Genomic DNA, 20349 nt, shown 5'->3' with positions numbered 1-20349 from the left:
GTGGAGCTGACTGGAGCGGCGGGGAGTAGCGCGATCAGCTGAGCTGTCACTGAGGTTACCCGCGGCCACCGCTGCATCCACCGCTGGATACAGGTAACCTCAGTGACAGCTCAGCTGATCGCTATACTCACCTCAGTTGCTGTGTGAAGCTGACCGGAGCGGCGGTGTATTCTGCAGCTCCTGTCACCTTCATGCAGCACAGCTGGACGTGACGCTGGAGGTCCGTGGATTACGCCGGACATGGAGGATTTGTCGGGGTTAATAAATTGGTGATGAGGGACTTTGTTAGTGTTTTTTATTTCTAATAAAGGATTTTTCGGGTGTGTGTGTTTTTTAACTGTAATTTACAGATTAATCATGGAAGGAATCTCGGGGAGACGCCTGACATGATTAATCTAGGATTTATTGGCAGCTATGGGCTGCCATTAACTCCTTATTACCTCGATTTGCCAACGCACTAGGGTAAATCGGGAAGAGCCGGGTACAGTCCCAGAACTGTCGCATATAATGTATGCGGCAATTCTGGGCGGCTGCTGACTGATATTGTTAGGCTGGGGGGCTCCCCATAACGTGGAGCTCCCCATCCTGAGAATACCAGCCTTCAGCCGTATGGCTTTATCTGGCTGGTATTAAAATTGGGGGGACCGCACACCGTTTTTTTTAATTATTTAATTATTTATTTCACTGCACAGTATACACACACACACACCGGCTGCTGTGTTTGGGTGCAGTGAGACACCTGTCACTCAGCGTGGGGGCGTGTCTCACTGCAACCAATGATAGGTGCCGAAAAGCAGGAAAGCAGGGAATACGAGATTGTTTAATGAGCGGCCGGCTTTTTCAAAAGAGGAAAAGCCGCCGGAGTTTAGTGAACAGCTGTGCAGCGCCGCGGCAGTGATCGGGGAACGGTAAGTAAGAGAGAGGGGGGAGAATGACCGACAGACTGTGAGAGGAGAGACCGACAGAGCGAGACCGACCGACGGGAGATAGAATGAAAAAAAAAATGACCGACATCGCTAGTAAAAAGCACAAAACGTGCGTTTTGGACATCGGAGTGCCACACGATGTTTTACGTAAAATCTTTCATGTATTAATCTCAAAAAGTAACATACACCAGCTCTATCTCACTACTGGGTATGTGCCCTTAACATTTCCGCCATGAAAATTCATTTTGGTGTCATTTTGGAAGGTTTTCTGGTGAGTCCGTAAAAATGGCGTTAAATTCGGACAAAATTGTTCACAGCTGTGACTTTTGAGTGATAAATGCTTCAAGGGGTCTTCCCCATGCTGTTGCCATGTCATTTGAGCACTCTTCTGAGACTTTTGTGACATTTTTAGGGTTTCTACATGCTGCCGGGGGTCATTTCATAAAAATACTCGGGTCTCCCATAGGATAACATTGGGCTCGGTGCTTGGGCCGAGTACACGAGTATCTTGGGATGCTCGGCCCGAGCCTCGAGCACCCGAGCTTTTTAGTACTCGCTCATCACTAATAACGAGTACTTTGTAATACTCGCATGTTCGTTCCGAATAGCGATTACAATGCAAGACAATGGGAAATGCGAGTTATTCTCTGCTGGACCCAAGAAAGAGGTCTGGTGGTCTGAGGAAAAGGCTGAAATGGATGGGAAAGTGATGAAACTGAATGAGGAGAGCCTGGAGAATATGCCTGCATGCATTTCTGACTCACATATGGTTTCTGGGATCCCCTGAAGCCACATGGAAGAAGTTCCATGTGGCTTCAGTCTATCGGTGCACATGCAGTATATTTCGCACTGCCTTAACCAGCCCCACAGTGACTCACACAGCAGTGTGCAAGCAGCTGCGTGGATGATGAGCCCTGCCATCAGGAGGTTAGCTCAGATCATTACCTGCTGTGATGATCTCCGCTGAATTTGTGACGTCAGCGCTCATCACTGACTTCCATGATTCCGCATTCACATCAAGTCTCACAGGTGGCCCGAGACTGTGATTAGCGGTGACATCATGGGCTCACAGGACAGTTTACGTGAGAATGCGGTGGCCATGGAACTCACTGACGAGAGCTGGCGTCATGAGTTCATCTAAGTTCATCACTGCAAATAATGAACTCAGCTAGCCTCATCACTTCGGTGCTCGTTATGCCCTGCAGTGACCTGGCCTGACCTAATGATGTTAGGTCAGGTCACTGCACTGCTCTCCCAGACATGGGGAACATTCTGTTCTTCATTGACTGGGTCAGTGAGTATGGTATGGATCGTCGTGGGCCCCCATATTGGATTACGCTGGACCTGGATTTGTTTTTTCTTTTTAATAAATTGGTGAAAGAGGGAATGTTTTGGGGAGAGTTTTTTCAAATAAATATTTTTTTGTTGTTTATTTTTTTTTTTTATTACTGACTGGGTTAGGGATGTTGCTTATCTGATAGATGCTGTGACATCACGAAGGCCAGGGCTTGATGCCAGGTGACATTACACAGCTGGCATCAACCCCATATATTACCCTGTTTGCCACCGCACCAGGGCAATGGGATAAGCTTGGGTGAAGTGCCAGGACTGGTGCATCTAATGGATGCCCTACTTTTGGGGTGGTTGTGACCTGCTAGTTTTAGGTTGTGGAGGGTACAATAACCATGGACCTCCCTAATCTGAGAATACCAGACCACAGCTGTCCGCTTTACCTTGACTGTTGATTCAGTTTGGGGGGGACCCCACATTTTTTGTTTTAAATTATTCATTTACTTTTTCTGTTTTGGATTACCAGCCAAGGTGAAGCTGCCAGCTGTGGTCTAGAGGCTGCAGACATCTGCTTTAGCCTAGCTGGCTACAAAAAATAGGGGTAACCCATGTCGGGTCTTTTAATTATTTACTTGTTGGCTATATACAAGGCTAAGAACCCTTTATTGCCACATGAAATGCACCAAAGGGTGCAAGATTACAAAATGCAGGGGAGTGGGACATTATATATGTCTGTCTCTCTACCCATCTATCTATCTATCTATCTATCTATCTACCTATCTATTTATCCAGCTATCTATCTTTCTAGCTTTTGACTGCATGTAACCCTCTTTCTTATTTTTTTTTGTGGTCCGCAAAAACCGGAAGGCACACGGATGTAAAATGGACTTTATACAGAATGGAAAGGAAGCAGTCGTCACACAGATGTGCATTGTTTAAAACAATTTCACCATCACAAGGTCCACCAATGACAAATAGATGTTAGGCTTGAGTAGGAGTACTGTCCTAGTTTGTCTGTTTGGGGGAATTTAGTTTGGCTTGCTCTCATCTGGAGGGATTGCAAACTGTGGAGAAATCCAGTCCTTGTTAAATTTAATCTAAATGTAATCAGAGAAAGTCTGTCTGCATTTTCTGTGCAGAGGCGTGAGTGCCTATCAGTGATGATTGCCCCAGCAGAACTGAAAACATGCTCTGACATCACACTATCAGCTGGGCAAGCTAGCACCTCACAGGTGTATAAGAGGATGTCGGACCAAGTGTTCAGCTTGGATACCCAATAATGAAAGCGAACTGAAGCATCAGAAAAGACGCAAGTATGGTCACTTAAGTACTAGTGATGAGCGAGTACTAAAAAGCTCGGGTGCTCGAAGCTCGGGCCGAGCCTCCCAAGATACTCGTGTACTCGGGCCGAGCAACGAGCCCAATGTTATCCTATGGGAGACCCGAGTATTTTTGTGAAATGACCCCCCGGCAGCATGGAGAAACCCTAAAAATGGCACAAAAGTCTCAGAAAAGTGCTCAAATGACATGGCAACAGCATGGGGAAGACCCCTTGAAGCATTTATCACTCAAAAGTCACAGCTGTGAACAATTTTGTCCGCGTTTCACGCCATTTTTACGGACTCACCAGAAAATCTTCCAAAATGACCCCAAAATGATTTTTCATGGCAGAAATGTTAAGGGCACATACCCAATAGTGAGATAGAGCTGGTGTATGTTACTTTTTGAGATTAATACATGAAAGATTTTACGTGAAAACATTGTGTGGCACTCCGATGTCCCTGAGAAGAGACGTACATGAAGGCCTCTTGAGTCTAATGTGCCCATTTTGAGGAAGTGAGTCTTTGTAGTATTTTCCTTTGCCAGGGCAGTCCAAAATTGTGAGGTTCACCAATGCCCCTGCATAGAGACGTGCATGAGGGCCTGTAAACCTGAAGTGCCCATTGTAAGGAAGTGGGTGTATTATAGTATAGCCCTTTGGCAGGGCAGCCAAAAATTGAGAGGCTCCACATTGTCCCTGGATAGAGACGTGCATGAGGGCCTGTAAACTTGAAGTGCCCATTGTAAGGAAGTGGGTGTATTATAGTATAGCCCTTTGGCAGGGCAGCCAAAAATTGGGAGGCTCCACGTTGTCCCTGGATAGAGACGTGCATGAGGGCCTCAAAACATTAAGTGTCCATTGTCAGGAAGTGGGTGTATTATAGTATAGCCCTTTGGCAGGGCAGCCAAAAATTGGGAGGCTCCACGTTGTCCCTGGGTAGAGACGTGCATGAGGGCCTGTAAACTTGAAGTGCCCATTGTAAGGAAGTGGGTGTATTATAGTATAGCCCTTTGGCAGGGCAGCCAAAAATTGGGAGGCTCCACGTTGTCCCTGGGTAGAGACGTGCATGAAGGCCTGTGAACTTGAAGTGCCCATTGTAAGGAAGTGGGTCTATTGTAGTATAGCCCTTTGGCAGGGCAGCCAAAAATTGAGAGGCTCCACATTGTCCCTGGATAGAGACGTGCATGAGGGCCTGTAAACTTGAAGTGCCCATTGTAAGGAAGTGGGTGTATTATAGTATAGCCCTTTGGCAGGGCAGCCAAAAATTGGGAGGCTCCACGTTGTCCCTGGATAGAGACGTGCATGAGGGCCTCAAAACATTAAGTGTCCATTGTCAGGAAGTGGGTGTATTATAGTATAGCCCTTTGGCAGGGCAGCCAAAAATTGGGAGGCTCCACGTTGTCCCTGGGTAGAGACGTGCATGAGGGCCTGTGAACTTGAAGTTCCCATTGTAAGGAAGTGGGTCTATTTTAGTATAGCCCTTTGGCAGGGCAGCCAAAAATTGAGAGGCTCCACATTGTCCCTGGATAGAGACGTGCATGAGGGCCTGTAAACTTGAAGTGCCCATTGTAAGGAAGTGGGTGTATTATAGTATAGCCCTTTGGCAGGGCAGCCAAAAATTGGGAGGCTCCACGTTGTCCCTGGATAGAGACGTGCATGAGGGCCTCAAAACATTAAGTGTCCATTGTCAGGAAGTGGGTGTATTATAGTATAGCCCTTTGGCAGGGCAGCCAAAAATTGGGAGGCTCCACGTTGTCCCTGGATAGAGACGTGCATGAGGGCCTGTAAACTTGAAGTGCCCATTGTAAGGAAGTGGGTGTATTATAGTATAGCCCTTTGGCAGGGCAGCCAAAAATTGGGAGGCTCCACGTTGTCCCTGGATAGAGACGTGCATGAGGGCCTCAAAACATTAAGTGTCCATTGTCAGGAAGTGGGTGTATTATAGTATAGCCCTTTGGCAGGGCAGCCAAAAATTGGGAGGCTCCATGTTGTCCCTGGGTAGAGACGTGCATGAGGGCCTGTAAACTTGAAGTGCCCATTGTAAGGAAGTGGGTGTATTATAGTATAGCCCTTTGGCAGGGCAGCCAAAAATTGGGAGGCTCCACGTTGTCCCTGGGTAGAGACGTGCATGAGGGCCTGTGAACTTGAAGTGCCCATTGTAAGGAAGTGGGTCTATTGTAGTATAGCCCTTTGGCAGGGCAGCCAAAAATTGAGAGGCTCCACATTGTCCCTGGATAGAGACGTGCATGAGGGCCTGTAAACTTGAAGTGCCCATTGTAAGGAAGTGGGTGTATTATAGTATAGCCCTTTGGCAGGGCAGCCAAAAATTGGGAGGCTCCACGTTGTCCCTGGATAGAGACGTGCATGAGGGCCTCAAAACATTGTTCCCATTGCAAAGGAGCGGGTCTCCTGTCGTTGTAATGTCCATTCTGCAAAGAATGGGCGAAAAAATTTACCACTGGGGGTATACCTGAAACAAAGGCCTAAGTATTGCAAATTGTAACGGTCATCATGGTGGCGCATGAGGAGAAGGAGGAGCAGTCCAGCGATTATCCAAAGTCCAGAAGTGTGTACCCATGGGTGAGTGGAGGTACATGGCAAACTTTAAATTCCGCTCTCATTTGCTGGTTTTGTGGTGAAGTCTGGCCCAATCCAACCCTTGTTCATCTTGATCAGAGTCAGCCTGTCAGCATTTTCAGTTGACAGGCGGGTGCGTTTATCTGTAATGATTCCACCTGCGGCACTAAAAACACGCTCTGACAAAACGCTAGCGGCAGGGCAGGCCAGGACTTCCAAGGCGTAGAGAGCCAATTCATGCCACGTGTCCAGCTTGGATACCCAATAATTGTAAGGCACAGAGGAATGTCGGAGTACAGTTGTTCGATCTGCAAGGTACTCCTTCAGCATCTGGGCAAACTTAGGATTTCTTGTGGCACTACCCCGCACCTCAGGGGCTGTGGTACGTGAGGGGCTGAGAAAACTGTCCCACATCTTAAAGACTGTTCCCCTACCTCTGGCGGATTGGACTTGTGCCTCTCTCGGCTGTACGCCTCGGTTGTCCACTGATTCCTGACCTATGCCGCTAGCGTTTTGTGAGGGGAATGCTTTGCCTACTTCCGTGACTATGGCCTTCCGGAACTGCTGCATTTTGGTTGACCTCTCCTCCACGGGAATAAGAGACAAAAAGTTCTCCTTGTAGCGTGGGTCTAACAGTGTTAACAACCAGTAATGATTGTCGGCCAAGATGTTCTTAACGCGAGGGTCACGAGACAGGCAGCTTACCATAAAGTCAGCCATGTGCGCCAGACTCTTAACAGCCAGGACTTCAGTAGCCTGACCAACAAGATGACTGAACATGCTGTCCTCTTCCTCCTCCTCCTCCTCCTCCTCCTCATCTACCCTGTCCTCTGGCCAGCCACGCTGAACCGAGGATATGACTGGTGTGCATGTCATATCCTCAATTTGGCCGGAGAGTTGCTCCATGTCTTCATCCTCCTCCTCGTCATAGTCCTCCACTGCACGTTGTGATGAGACGAGGCTGGGCTGTGTGTTATCACCCACACCCACTACTGTTTCTTGCTGCAACTCATCGCGCTCCGCCTGCAATGCATCATGTTTGTTTTTCAGCAGAGACCGTTTTAGAAGGCAGAGTAGCGGTATGGTGACGCTAATAATGGCGTCATCACCACTCACCATCTTGGTGGAGTCCTCAAAGTTTTGGAGGATGGTACATAGGTCTGACATCCATCTCCACTCCTCAGGTGTTATGTGTGGAGTTTGACCCATTTCCCGACGGCTTAGGTGATGCAGGTACTCAACAACTGCCCTCTTCTGCTCACATATCCTGACCAACATGTGCAGAGTTGAATTCCAACGCGTGGGGACATCACACACCAGTCTGTGAGCCGGGAGATGCAAACGGCGCTGAAAGCCGGCAAGGCCGGCTGAAGCAGTAGGTGACTTTCGAAAATGTGCAGACAGGCGGCGAACTTTTACCAGCAGATCAGACAGCTCTGGGTATGACTTTATAAACCGCTGAACCACGAGGTTGAGCACATGGGCCACGCATGGAACATGTGTCAGCTGGCCTCGCCTCAAAGCCGCCACCAGGTTCCGGCCATTGTCACACACGACCTTTCCTGGCTTTAGGTTCAGAGGTGTGAGCCAGTGATCTGCCTGCTGTTTCAGAGCTGTCCACACCTCTTCTGCATTGTGGGGTTTGTCACCGATGCAGATTAGCTTCAGCACAGCCTGTTGCCGCTTCGCCGAGGCAGTGCTGCAGTGCTTCCAGCTTGGGACTGGTGTGGAGGGTACAGTGGATGAGGATGCGCAGGAGGAGGAGGAGGCTGAAGAGCATGACATTCCGGAGCTGTAGAGTGTGGGTGAAACACTGACTGAGGTAGGGCCTGCAAACCTTGGTGTGGGAAGGACGTGTTCCGTCCCTCGCTCAGACTGGGTCCCAGCTTCCACAATATTAACCCAGTGTGCCGTCAACGAGATGTAGCGGCCTTGCCCACAAGCACTTGTCCACGTGTCTGTGGTTAGGTGGACCTTGGGTGAAACAGCGTTGTTCAGGGCACGTGTGATGTTTTGTGACACGTGGTTATGCAACGCGGGGACGGCACACCGGGAGAAATAGTGGCGGCTGGGGACCGAGTAACGTGGGACAGCTGCCGCCATCAGGTCGCGGAATGCTTCTGTCTCCACCAGCCTAAAAGGCAACATTTCCAGCGCAAGCAGTCGCGAAATGTTAGCATTTAGAACTGTGGCATGTGGGGTGTTGGCAGTGTATTTGCGCCTGCGTTCAAAGGTTTGCTGAATGGATAACTGAACGCTGCGCTGGGACAAGGACGTGCTTGATGATGGTGTTCTTTCTGCGTAGGCAACTGCAGGTGCAGGAGTGGAGGAGGCTTGTTCGCAGGCAGCATGGACAGGGGATTGGCTCGCATGCACAACCAGCGAAGACGTAGCAGTGACATCAGCAAGCACTGCTCCTCGACTCTGTTGTACTTCCCACAAAGTCGGGTGCTTGGCTGACATGTGCCTGATCATGCTGGTGGTGGTCAGGCTGCTAGTTTTGGTACCCCTGCTGATGCTGGCACGGCAGGTGTTGCAAATGGCCTTTTTAGAATCATCTGGAGCCAACTTAAAAAACTGCCAGACTCGGGAAGACCTAACATTTGTACAGGCACCTTGTGTCGTCGTGTTGTTCCGGGGAACGGTTGCCTGACTTCTGCCTGGGGCCACCACCCTGCTTCTTACTGCCTGTTGTGATGCTACGCCTCCCTCCCCCTGTGCACTGCTGTCCTCGCTCTGCATATCCTCCTGCCAGGTTGGGTCAGTTACTGGATCATCCACCACGTCGTCTTCCTCTTCCGCACCCTGCTCCTCCTCCTGACTTCCTGACAATTGTGTCTCATCATCGTCCACCACTTGTTGAGACACGTTGCCAACTTCGTGAGAACGTGGCTGCTCAAATATTTGGCCATCTGTACAGACGATCTCCTCATGACCCACTTCAATATGAGCTGGCGAGAGGCCAGAATGTGTGAATGGAAACGTGAACAGCTCTTCCGAGTGTCCAAGTGTGGGATCATTAATGTCCGAGGAGGACGTGTACTCAGCCTGGTGGTAGGAAGGAGGATCAGGTTCAGAAATGTGCGGTGCAGTATCACGGCTACTGACACTTGACCGTGTGGAAGACAGAGTGTTTGTGGTGGTGCCAATCTGACTGGAAGCATTATCTGCTATCCAACTAACAACCTGTTGACACTGGTCTTGGTTCAAGAGCGGTGTACTGCTGCGGTCCCCAAGAATTTGGGACAGGACGTGCGAGCGACTAGATGTGGCCCTTTGTTGTGGCGAACTTAGAGCTTGCCCACGACCTCGGCCTCTGCCTGCACCACCATCACGTCCACTTCCTTGTTCCTTGCCAATGCCCTTGCGCATTTTGCAATGCTGTGCTGACGTGTATTCACTACTTGTGCGTTATATCAAAGTTTGTGGAAATTGCACACAAGTGCACCTGTACGCTGCCACCGACAGGCACACACGTGCGGTTTTAAAAACCAAGCACGGACGCACTAAGAACCTAACAGGTTTTTTTGGGGAGCGACAATTACAGACAAGTCAGACACTATCTGGACTGTTTTAGACTGTATACACCAGCCCCAGATATGATGAAGGCTGGTATACGGTCACCACTAGGAATGGCTATATATACCCTGCCTGCCTGCCTGCCTGCCTGCCTGTATACTGGTACAATAGTCCTGACAAGGACTCTTCTGGTCACTACCCTGTATTCAGACCTGGCTATACCCTGCCTGTATATAGCAACAATAGTCCTGAGAAGGACTCTGCTACTGTACTCCGACCTGGCTATACCCTGCCTGCCTGTATACAACTAGAATAGTCCTGAGAAGGACTTTTGGTCACACTGTTTGCAGCCCTGCAACTGAAAAAGCTATAAAGGGCCGCAAAGCTTTCCCTGAATCAGCGACACTCTCCCTGCACTGACTGTCTGGATAGCTGTGAGCAGAGCACAGCGCGCCGGCCGGTATAAAGGCTCGGTCACGCTGTGCAGGCCGGCCAATCACTGCAATTCCACAACTAACAGGGCTGTGGCATTGCAGTGGTCTGCCAGCCAATCCCTGCATGAGGGCTGGCTCTCAAAAGAGCGCCAACATGCAGAAATGAAGACCACGAGTACAGCACGAGTATCGCGAGATTACTCGGTCCCCGCCGAGTAGCCCGAGTACAGTGATACTCGTGCGAGTACCGAGTAGTAACAAGCATGCTCGCTCATCACTATTAAGTACCCCTTGACCTTGTTGTGCAACTTCTCTCTAATTGGCATTGTTACAGGCACAGATAGCCCTTGCTGATGCCCAAGTTTATTGAAAATGTCTCAGTTTCCACACATTTTCACCCCACCTCTGTTAGATCTGGTGTTGGTGTCTCTTCTCAATAATCCTTGGTGTTGAAAAGAACTGGTAACTGCCGCCAGCGTAGTCTGAGGGTCATGTTTTCATTAACTGATGTACAATGATTCTCTTCAAGGAATCCATTGTGCAACCCTTTGATGACTCCAAAAAGAGAGAAGGAAATTTCTCTGTGTACCGTGGGTCCAGAAAGTTGGCCAACCAGTATCGGTTGTCCGATAAAATGTGTATCACACAAGGGTCTTGCCACAGACACTTACACATGAACTGTGTCATGTGGACCAAGCTGCAAACAGGCAAGGGTTCTGTATCCCCACCAGGAATAACAATACCCATCCTCTCCTCACGCTGACTCACCTCATCCTCCACCTCTTCCTCTTAAGCCCATCCATGCTGGACACACATGAAGCTGGGGTTGACAGTCAACTCTGTAGCATTGGAAGTCCCCTAGGTAGCACAGAAAAAAAGTCTTCTTCCTCCTCATCATCACCTAATGTTGCCTCAGAATATTGGCTGGGCTGATAGTATCACCTATTGGGAAATCTGGCTACATAGCCACATGTTGGGCAATCAAAGCTTCCTCTTTGAGATTATGAAGTGATTGTTTCAACAGACACAACAGCCATATGGTTAAGCTGATAAGAGCCAGATCACCACTCATGAGCTTGGTGCAGTACTCAAAGTTCTCAAGAACCTCACAAATGTCAATGACGGGCATGCTGAAGCTGGTATTCAGCTACTGCCCTCTGCTGTTCAGTAATCCTCACCTACATATAGAATGTAGAGTTCCACTGCGTTGGCAAGTCAGTTACTAGGTAAATTAAAGCAATCTTGCAGCACAGTAAGACCAACAAAAGCGGTTGAGAACTAGCAGAAATGGGCACTAATATTGTGCACCTTCTCAAGTATGTCTCTGTGCATTGTTTGTACTGCACTGAATAAACCACCGTGAACACTCAGCTGGATTACTTCATTCATTTATTGCTGTGCGGCCAGGGCAGGGTCGAAATCCGAGATTGAAGCACGGTGAAGTCAGGAATGGGTGAGATGGATCTTTAAACAAGTTCTCAAGTATGTACAGCAAGTCAGGTTATGTTTTCAACATTTCTAAACAACTAGGTTCAGCACGTGAGCCATGCATGGCACATGTACCAGCTTGCTGACCTTTAAAGCTGCCACCACGTTACTCCCTTATGCCCATTGTCACAAACGACCAGTCCGGGTTGAAGGTGCAGTGGGGAGAGCCTAGCTTCACCAGAACGTGTTGCCACTTTGCCAATGCGCTGCTGCACAGCTCCCAGCTTGGCAGTGATGGGAAGGATAATTCAGTAGAGGATGAGGAGCAAAAGGAGGAAGATGAGACGGAAACACTGGTAGAAGTTGGGCCCGCTATTCTTGGCATGGGTAGGATGTGTGATGTTATAGTTTGTGAGTTTGTCCCAGGTTCACCCAGTGTGCCGTGACAGATATGTATCATCCCTGTCCATAACTTGTCCACGTGTTTTTAGGAGGACCTTCCCGGTTACGGTGCTGGTCAGAGCATGGTTGAGCTTGTTTAACGTGCTTGTGTAATGCGGGGACAGCACAAATGGGCAAAATAGTGGCAGCTAGGAATAATGTATCATGGGGCAACCACTGCCAAGAGATCACGGGAACACTGTGTTCCCACAAGCCTAAATGGCAACATCTCCACGGCTAGCAATTTGGCAATGTGCAAGTTTAGGTTTTGTGCCTGTTGGTGCGTAGCTGGGCATTTACGCTTCCTTTCTAAAATCTCAGGCATGCAAAACTGGATGCTTCCCTTTTTGCTGTGTCTGTGCAATTGCACCTTGTGGGCAGGATGTATGAAAACCTGCTTCCTGGACAGCAGATTGTGAAGGATGTAGCACAGGCAGCATGGCAGTGTTTTGACCCGCAGACACAAATTTGGTACACTGGTGTTCTGCCTACCTACTGTCGGCTTGGCTGCCATGTGGTTCCGCATACTGGTGGTGCTCAGGTTGCCTTTGCCCTGGCCTCTGCTCAACTTGGTATGGCAGATGCTACAGATTACAATGTTTTTTGCTAAAAAACTTTTAGAATTTTTTTTCTTTTCCAGATAGTGGCTGAACGCCCATTTGCCCTGACTTGAGCCACATTGGGGGTGCTCTTCTGAACAGTTGACCCAGTTATCACAGTTATCACTCTGGGAAAACCATTACCCCTAGGTGCCTGTGTTGGTGCTAAATATCCATCTTTCTCTTTGTTGCTGTGCTGGCTATGCATGTCAATGGTCCAGATCGAATCAGTGGACTCATCATTGACCACCTCGTCTTCCATCTCATCCTCCTTTCTACTTGGATGGCAACTGTGTCTTCTCATCATCAACCTCAACCTCTGCAGACAGTAAATCACGTTCCTCAAACTGGCTTTTTTCTCAAATACTTGTGCATCACTGAATCCTACCTTCTCACATCCCTCTTCAATGCTGCGCAGCGAGAGGCCAGAGCCAAACAAAGGATACATACAAAACAAATCCTCAGAGTGGCCATGCTTCAGGTCATAAGTCTCCTGTGACTGTGAAGGAAGGAGGACCAGGTTGAGGATTGGATGGGCCAGCCTTCTGTATATCCACAGTAGACTGTATGGTCATGGAAGATTAGTTTCTGCTTGAAAAATGCAAAGAGGCCTTTTCTGACATCCAAGACAAAATCTGCTCTAGCTCTTTGGTTTCCACACACACGTCTACGTTCCAAACCGGGAAATTTTGGCAAGGAACATGTTGGATGCATCAAGCTTCTTCTGACCTGAGACAGACTCAGTGTCTTGTCGCCCACCACTGAGAACACCACACCCACGTCCCTGTCTCTTAACAACTGCCTTTTTTGTCATTTTGGGTTTTGCTGATGTATTTGCAGATGTCGATAGCCTAAGCCAAGCAAAATGTTGACCCTAAAAATATTGTGGAGAAAGTACAAGTGAGTATTTTGTTCCATGCAGCACTGATTGCTAGAGTATTGCTTTGTAAATATTTGCAAAAGCCACTAGCAACGTATTAATGTGGCTGTGAACCCATAAATATTACGGAAACAGGCACGATGCTTTACTCTATCAGGCAGCAGCAAATGCTAGAGTACTGTTTTGTAATTTTTTGCAAAAACCACTAGGAACGTATTAATGTGGCTGATGCGGATGGACGGCACAAGTAAGGCTGTAAACCCCTAAATATCGTGGAAACAAGAACGGTGCTTTAACACTAGACCTACTGAGGTAGTCATTTTGACTACTTTGCACCATGTATTTCTATATAGGTGTCACGAGTCCAGTAGTTCTAGTGTTAATGTATGAGACAACAGTAAATGCTAGAGTACTGCTTTGTAACTATTTGCAAAAGCCATTGGCAACATATTAAAGTGGGTGATCTGTATGCCACAAGGCAGGCTGTGAACCTCTAAATATTGTGGAACAGGACCCGATTCCCTACCTAATCCACAATCCATTCCCTCCCTGCTGTGACTTTTTTCAGTGCTATCAGCTCTTAAAAGAGCTATTGTATTCTGGTTTCTGGATGGTACTACGGAGGTAGTGACACACACTGCTTTATACACTGACCCTGCTCGGAAATCTGTCCCTCTGAATGCTACACTGACCTACGCTGCAGGCAGCCCTGAAAAGGGCTTTTTGTGTTATTAAGAGGCCTACACTCCCTCTACCAGCAGCTTGCTCTATCCCTATGCTGATACAATGCAGGCTTCGGATGCAATGTGTGCAAAATGGTGGCGGAAGGTCTTTTATAGACCGTATGATGCTGAGCGGCCAGCCAATCACAGTAATGTCACAATCAAGATGGCTGCATCATTACTGTGATTCATTAAGAAGCCCAGAATGTTTATTGGCTGCAAATCAGGCGCCAAAATGGCTGGGCGGGACATCCGAATATAGCGAGGCGAATATGTGGCGCCCTTGCGGCTTCAGTCGCCACAGAGTATTGCATCTGTTTTAAGTTGTAATTCTCTCCCAGTTGAGAAGAGGTTAATCACTGGTTTGTGAACTCACAAAGAATATCCATCTAGCATGAGTCACCACACACAGGAAACCAGGCTGGGAAATCCCCCCAGCACTACTGAGACATTCTTGAGGAGGGGGGGCCTCTCTCAGAGAGTAAAAAAACAAGCAGTTTCACTTTCAGTCAAAGAACAGCCCAGGACAGAGAACAGAGCAGACATACAGTTAGGTCCAGAAATATTTGGACAGTGACACAGGTTTTGTTACTTTAGCTGTTTACAAAAACATGTTCAGAAATACAATTATATATATATAATATGGGCTGAAAGTGCACACTCCCAGCTGCAATATGAGAGTTTTCACATCCAAATCGAAGAAAGGGTTTAGGAATCATAGCTCTGTAATGCATAGCCTCCTCTTTTTAAAGGGACCAAAAGTAATTGGACAAGGGACTCTAAAGGGTGCTTTACACCAGGCAATCTATCGTGCGATAGATCGTCGGGGTCACGGTTTTTGTGACGCACATCCGGCATCGCTGGCGATGCCGGCCTGTGTGACACCTCCTAGCGACGCAGTATCGCTCACAAATCGTGAGTCGGGTACTGCTCGTTAGGTTCCATAATATCGTTTACTTTAGTTGACCATCGTTTCCGTGGTAGCACACGTCGCTCCGTGTGACACCACGGGAACGATGAGCAGCTCACCTGCCTCCCGCGGCCGCCGCCGTCTCTATGTGGAAGGAAGGAGGTGGGCGGGATGTTTACGTCCCGCTCATCTCCGCCCCTCCGCTTCTATTGGCCGGCGGCCGTGTGACGTCGCTGTGACGCCGAACGTCCCTCCCACTCCAGGAAGTGGACGTTCGCCGCCCACAGCGAGGTCGCACGAGAGGTAAGTATGTGTGACGGGGGTTACTAACTTTGTGCGACACGGGCATCGATTTGCCCGTGACGCAAAAAGGACGGGGGCGGGTACGATCGATTGTGAAATCGCACAATCGGTCGTACCGTGTAAAGCAGGCTTAAGGGCTGCAATTAACTCTGAAGGCGTCTCCCTCATTAACCTGTAATCAATGAAGTAGTTAAAAGGTCTGGGGTTGATTACAGGTGTGTGGTTTTGTATTTGGAAGCTGTTGCTGTGACCAGACAACATGCGGTCTAAGGAACTCTCAATTGAGGTGAAGCAGAACATCCTGAGGCTGAAAAAAATGAAAAAATCCATCAGAGAGATAGCAGACATGCTTGGAGTAGCAAAATCAACAGTCGGGTACATTCTGAGAAAAAGGAATTGACTGGTGAGCTTGGGAACTCAAAAAGGCCTGGGCGTCCACATATGACAACAGTGGTGGATGATCGCCGCATACTTTCTTTGGTGAAGAAAAACCCGTTCACAACATCAACTGAAGTCCAGAACACTCTCAGTGAAGTAGGTATATCTGTCTCTAAGTCAACAGTAAAGAGAAGACTCCATGAAAGTAAATACAAAGGGTTCACATCTAGATGCAAACCGTTCATCAATTCCAAAAATACACAGGCCAGAGTTAAATTTGCTGAAAAACACCTCATGAAGCCAGCTCAGTTCTGGAAAAGTATTCTATGGACAGATGAGACAAAGATCAACCTGTACCAGAATGATGGGAAGAAAAAAGTTTGGAGAAGAAAGGGAACGGCACATGATCCAAGGCACACCACATCCTCTGTAAAACATGGTGGAGGCAACGTGATGGCATGGGCATGCATGGCTTTCAATGGCACTGGGTCACTTGTGTTTATTGATGACATAACAGCAGACAAGAGTAGCCGGATGAATTCTGAAGTGTACTGGGATATACTTTCAGCCCAGATTCAGCCACATGCCGCAAAGTTGATCGGATGGCGCTTCATAGTACAGATGGACAATGACCCCAAGCATACAGCCAAAGCTACCCAGGAGTTCATGAGTGCAAAAAAGTGGAACATTCTGCAATGGCCAAGTCAATCACCAGATCTTAACCCAATTGAGCATGCATTTCACTTGCTCAAATCCAGACTTAAGACGGAAAGACCCACAAACAAGCAAGACCTGAAGGCTGCGGCTGTAAAGGCCTGGCAAAGCATTAAGAAGGAGGAAACCCAGCGTTTGGTGATGTCCATGGGTTCCAGACTTCAAGGCAGTGATTGCCTCCAAAGGATTCACAACAAAATATTGAAAATAAAAATATTTTGTTTGGGTTTGGTTTATTTGTCCAATTACTTTTGACCTCCTAAAATGTGGAGTGTTTGTAAAGAAATGTGTACAATTCCTACAATTTCTATCAGATATTTTTGTTCAAACCTTCAAATTAAACGTTACAATCTGCACTTGAATTCTGTTGTAGAGGTTTCATTTCAAATCCAATGTGGTGGCATGCAGAGCCCAACTCGCGAAAATTGTGTCACTGTCCAAATATTTCTGGACCTAACTGTACTTGAGGGAGCAGAGTTTAACAAGTTGGCCCTGGGAAGGGAGATAGGTGGAGATAGTCCCAGGGCCAGGGGCCACACCACCGCACTGAGTCTGCAGGAGTGAGACTGAAAGAGATTGAGAGACAGAGGCAGCCGGTGGAGATGTTGGGACAAGAGGAGATGGTAGCTGTAAGTCATGATGCAGGACCCTTGGTTGGGGACACCTTCTCGGACTCCAACAAATCTGCAGGAGATGGGGATTTCATGTCCTATCGGCCACTACCCACTTTCCCGGAGCACAGTGACATATAGGATCCGGGGTCAGGGCTACGGTCGGACCCCATGGCTAGGCTCCGTGTCACTTGCATACGGGACGGGACACTTAACACCGACAGCGGGGCCCCTAAATTGTTTCAGGATACGGGGAACCGTGTGTCAGCGCAAGGAGTATGGTCTCACACATTTTCACAGACACCAGTGATTGCCTCTGATTCACCCGGGACCGGTTGGAATTCATCCATGATGGCGGAGAACAGCACCTATGGGGCACCTTAAGACCTGTGAGTAAACAGAACTTTGAACGGCAGCCTCCTGTGTTGTCCTTGTCATTGCCGACGCTGCCGCCCCGCACTTTGGCGCCATCAGCCGTCTCCATCATCCTCATCCTCCCTAGGGCTCCCTCCACCTGTGGGGCACTGGACTATCTGGGCTGCGTTAACATCAGCTTGGAGGAGAGAAACATCTTGCAGTGGCGGCTAATCCCTGGCCGCACACCACGGGTGGCACTGCAAAGCATCCCCCATTCCCGTCCAACACCGCCCCTGAAAGAGGAAAAGTCACCGGAAGGGTCGGTGGCTGAGAAAGCCGAGACCCCAGTCACCGTTGCAACCGGTGACAACGCTCCCCAAGGACCCTTCGCCCTCCTTCCATCCCCCTCTACATCTTGCACCTGTTTGTTTGTCATTTACATGTAGCCGATGGGCCATGGAGCCAGGTCAGGTCAGTCACAGCAGATCCCCACAAAACCACTGGCCCGGTTACTAGTAACCCCTTAGGCCCCGTGGGGCGCTACAAATACACCATTACTCTCAATATAACGAATAGCCAAAATACCATACTATTCTGCTAATAGTAACGAATACATTCGCTCATCACAAATAGTAATATATCATCATGGTTTTAAGGACTAATTTCCTACATCTCCCTTAGCTGCAGAATCACAACAGCCTCTGTCATCAGTAATGGAATACAACCTTGCCTACAATCTTCATTTTACCAGTTGTATCAGTGTGGCATTAGCAGAGAATTTAAAATATTGATAGTGTGTCGCCCGGGGGTAAGGGGTACTCAGATCCGGGCCAGGGGGTCACTTCTGTAGGTATCACGGTGGCGTGACCCGGTCTGTGATCCCAGGCTCCACAATCAAAAAGGGGGATTATGTACAGGGGAATTTGTAAGTCTATGATCCGTGATGCCACCCGTGGTGTGCGGTGAGATAATGGAGCACCGCCACTGCCGGTCAGAGGATCCCGGGGATGGTGATGTTGTTGTCCCGGGACAATGGATTGGGGAGTGACGGGTGCAGTCCACGACTTGGACCGGGTGGTGAAGGAGTACTCACAGTATAAGGCAATAACTGACACGAGTCCAGGAATTAACCAAGTTGCTGGTAACTGGTGCCCACGGCTGCTGTGAGGACGGGTCCCACACCCGTGTGTGTAATTCAGGTGTTTTTCTCCTGCCTGATGTCTGTGTCTGTGTCTTCTCCGTGCACAGGTCCGGACAGAGTCCTGACAGTTGGCACCGGCGGGCCACTACCCTGCCCCGGTCCACTTTGGTTCCCTACAAGCGGCTGGCCTATTTCTGAGGCCCTTGTTGCCACTCCTCCTAGCTCCACAATGGAGCTCCTTCCAGACTTCTCTCCTCCTGCAGACTGACCACAGCTCAAACTCTGCTCTGCACTTCCTAAGCTCCTCTCGCCCTCTCCCATTTTCCTGGGGAGGGGGTGAGTAGGGCCTGATTGGCTGGTGTTTATCTGTGTGGGAAACTCTTCAAGGGAGAGTGAGATCTACACCAAAAAGATTAATGCAGACCTCTGTGACACCCTGGTTTTGCCAGGGCAGCACACATCCTCTTAGTTAAATACAGACCGTCTGCGGGCTGTCCAGCTACCAGCATTTATTATTTAACGGGAAAAAAGAAAAGTTAAACATTACAAACATGCTTCTTCCCACATTAGGAGGTACGTTTGCTCAAACTGTAAAGTGTTAACGTTACAGCACCCACAGCCCACCTCCCACCAGTCCACAGCAACAAACAGGTCACCGGTCATCATGGTGACTGGACCTCGGCCACTTTCATCACAGGCCTCTCCTCGGACAGTCCACTCCATGTTGTGCTACAGTCCTGGTGGGGCATAACAGGGCAAAAGGAGTAGCCGGGTTTCGCTACCAAAACAGTTAACTGCCCATCGTCCTCCACCTAGGGTCCCCTGTTGTGAATGTCAGTTATGCTTTGGCTGCTGTGAGGCTCCCTCTTGTGGCCAGGAATGGTTTGGACAGAGACCAGGTGTGTTGAGCAATGGGCGTTTCCATTGCTAACTCTCTGCTTATTTAAACCCTGGTCTGATAGCAGGCTATGCCAGATGTTTATTGTTCTTTATTCACAAGCCTGCTTCATCCTGCTCCAGACCACATCTACCTCAGATAAGTGCTTTGCTCTTCATTTGTTGCTTGGTGCTTTTTGCTCTTATCTGAGTTTGTCATTTGCTGTGGTTGTTTTCAGTTTATTTGCATGCAGGGATCTTCCCTCTCAGTTGCTTAGTTGGGAAGGTCCCTGCAGCTATGTTTGGAGTACTGCACCTATTAGTCCATGTGTTTGTTGCTTCTTGAATTTGTAATAATTCCTGCTTTCTGTTCATTGGTATGACAAGAGCACCTGGTATAGGACGGAGTTCAGATCTAGTGATCTGAGGGCTTTTTTTGCTATCAGGTATTTGGATTTTTGCAGGGTTTTTCTCTGGCCACCATCAGCCCCTTTCCTATCCTGTCCTATTTAGTCAGTAGGGCCTCACCTTTTGCTAATCCTATCATCTTTCTGTGTATTGTGTTTTCCTATATCACTGCAGTCTTTGAATGTGGGGGGCTTGCTATTCTTTATCTATTTTCTGAGGCAGAGAGTTATTCATCTTTCCTTCTTTAGGATAGCCAGTTCTCCGGCTGGGTTTGCGGTGCACAGGATGTTAGTTAACCCCTCGACTACTTCTAGTGTTGATGGTTAGTAAGGGGATGGCGGCCAGATTAGTTGGCAATGGTCTTGTCACCTTGTCACCTTTTACCAATGATTTATGGTGGTCTTCCATGGTTCCGTATCATAACAGTCCCCAGTGACACCGACATGTCACACACCATTCACGATCCTGATGGCCCCATCTGGTTCCCACCAGAGGGGTTCAACAAGAGCGACTG

This window comes from Anomaloglossus baeobatrachus, chromosome 9, assembly GCF_048569485.1.
Source record: "Anomaloglossus baeobatrachus isolate aAnoBae1 chromosome 9, aAnoBae1.hap1, whole genome shotgun sequence".
Taxonomy (NCBI): Eukaryota; Metazoa; Chordata; class Amphibia; order Anura; family Aromobatidae; genus Anomaloglossus; species Anomaloglossus baeobatrachus.
This window is presented reverse-complemented; position numbering follows the sequence as displayed.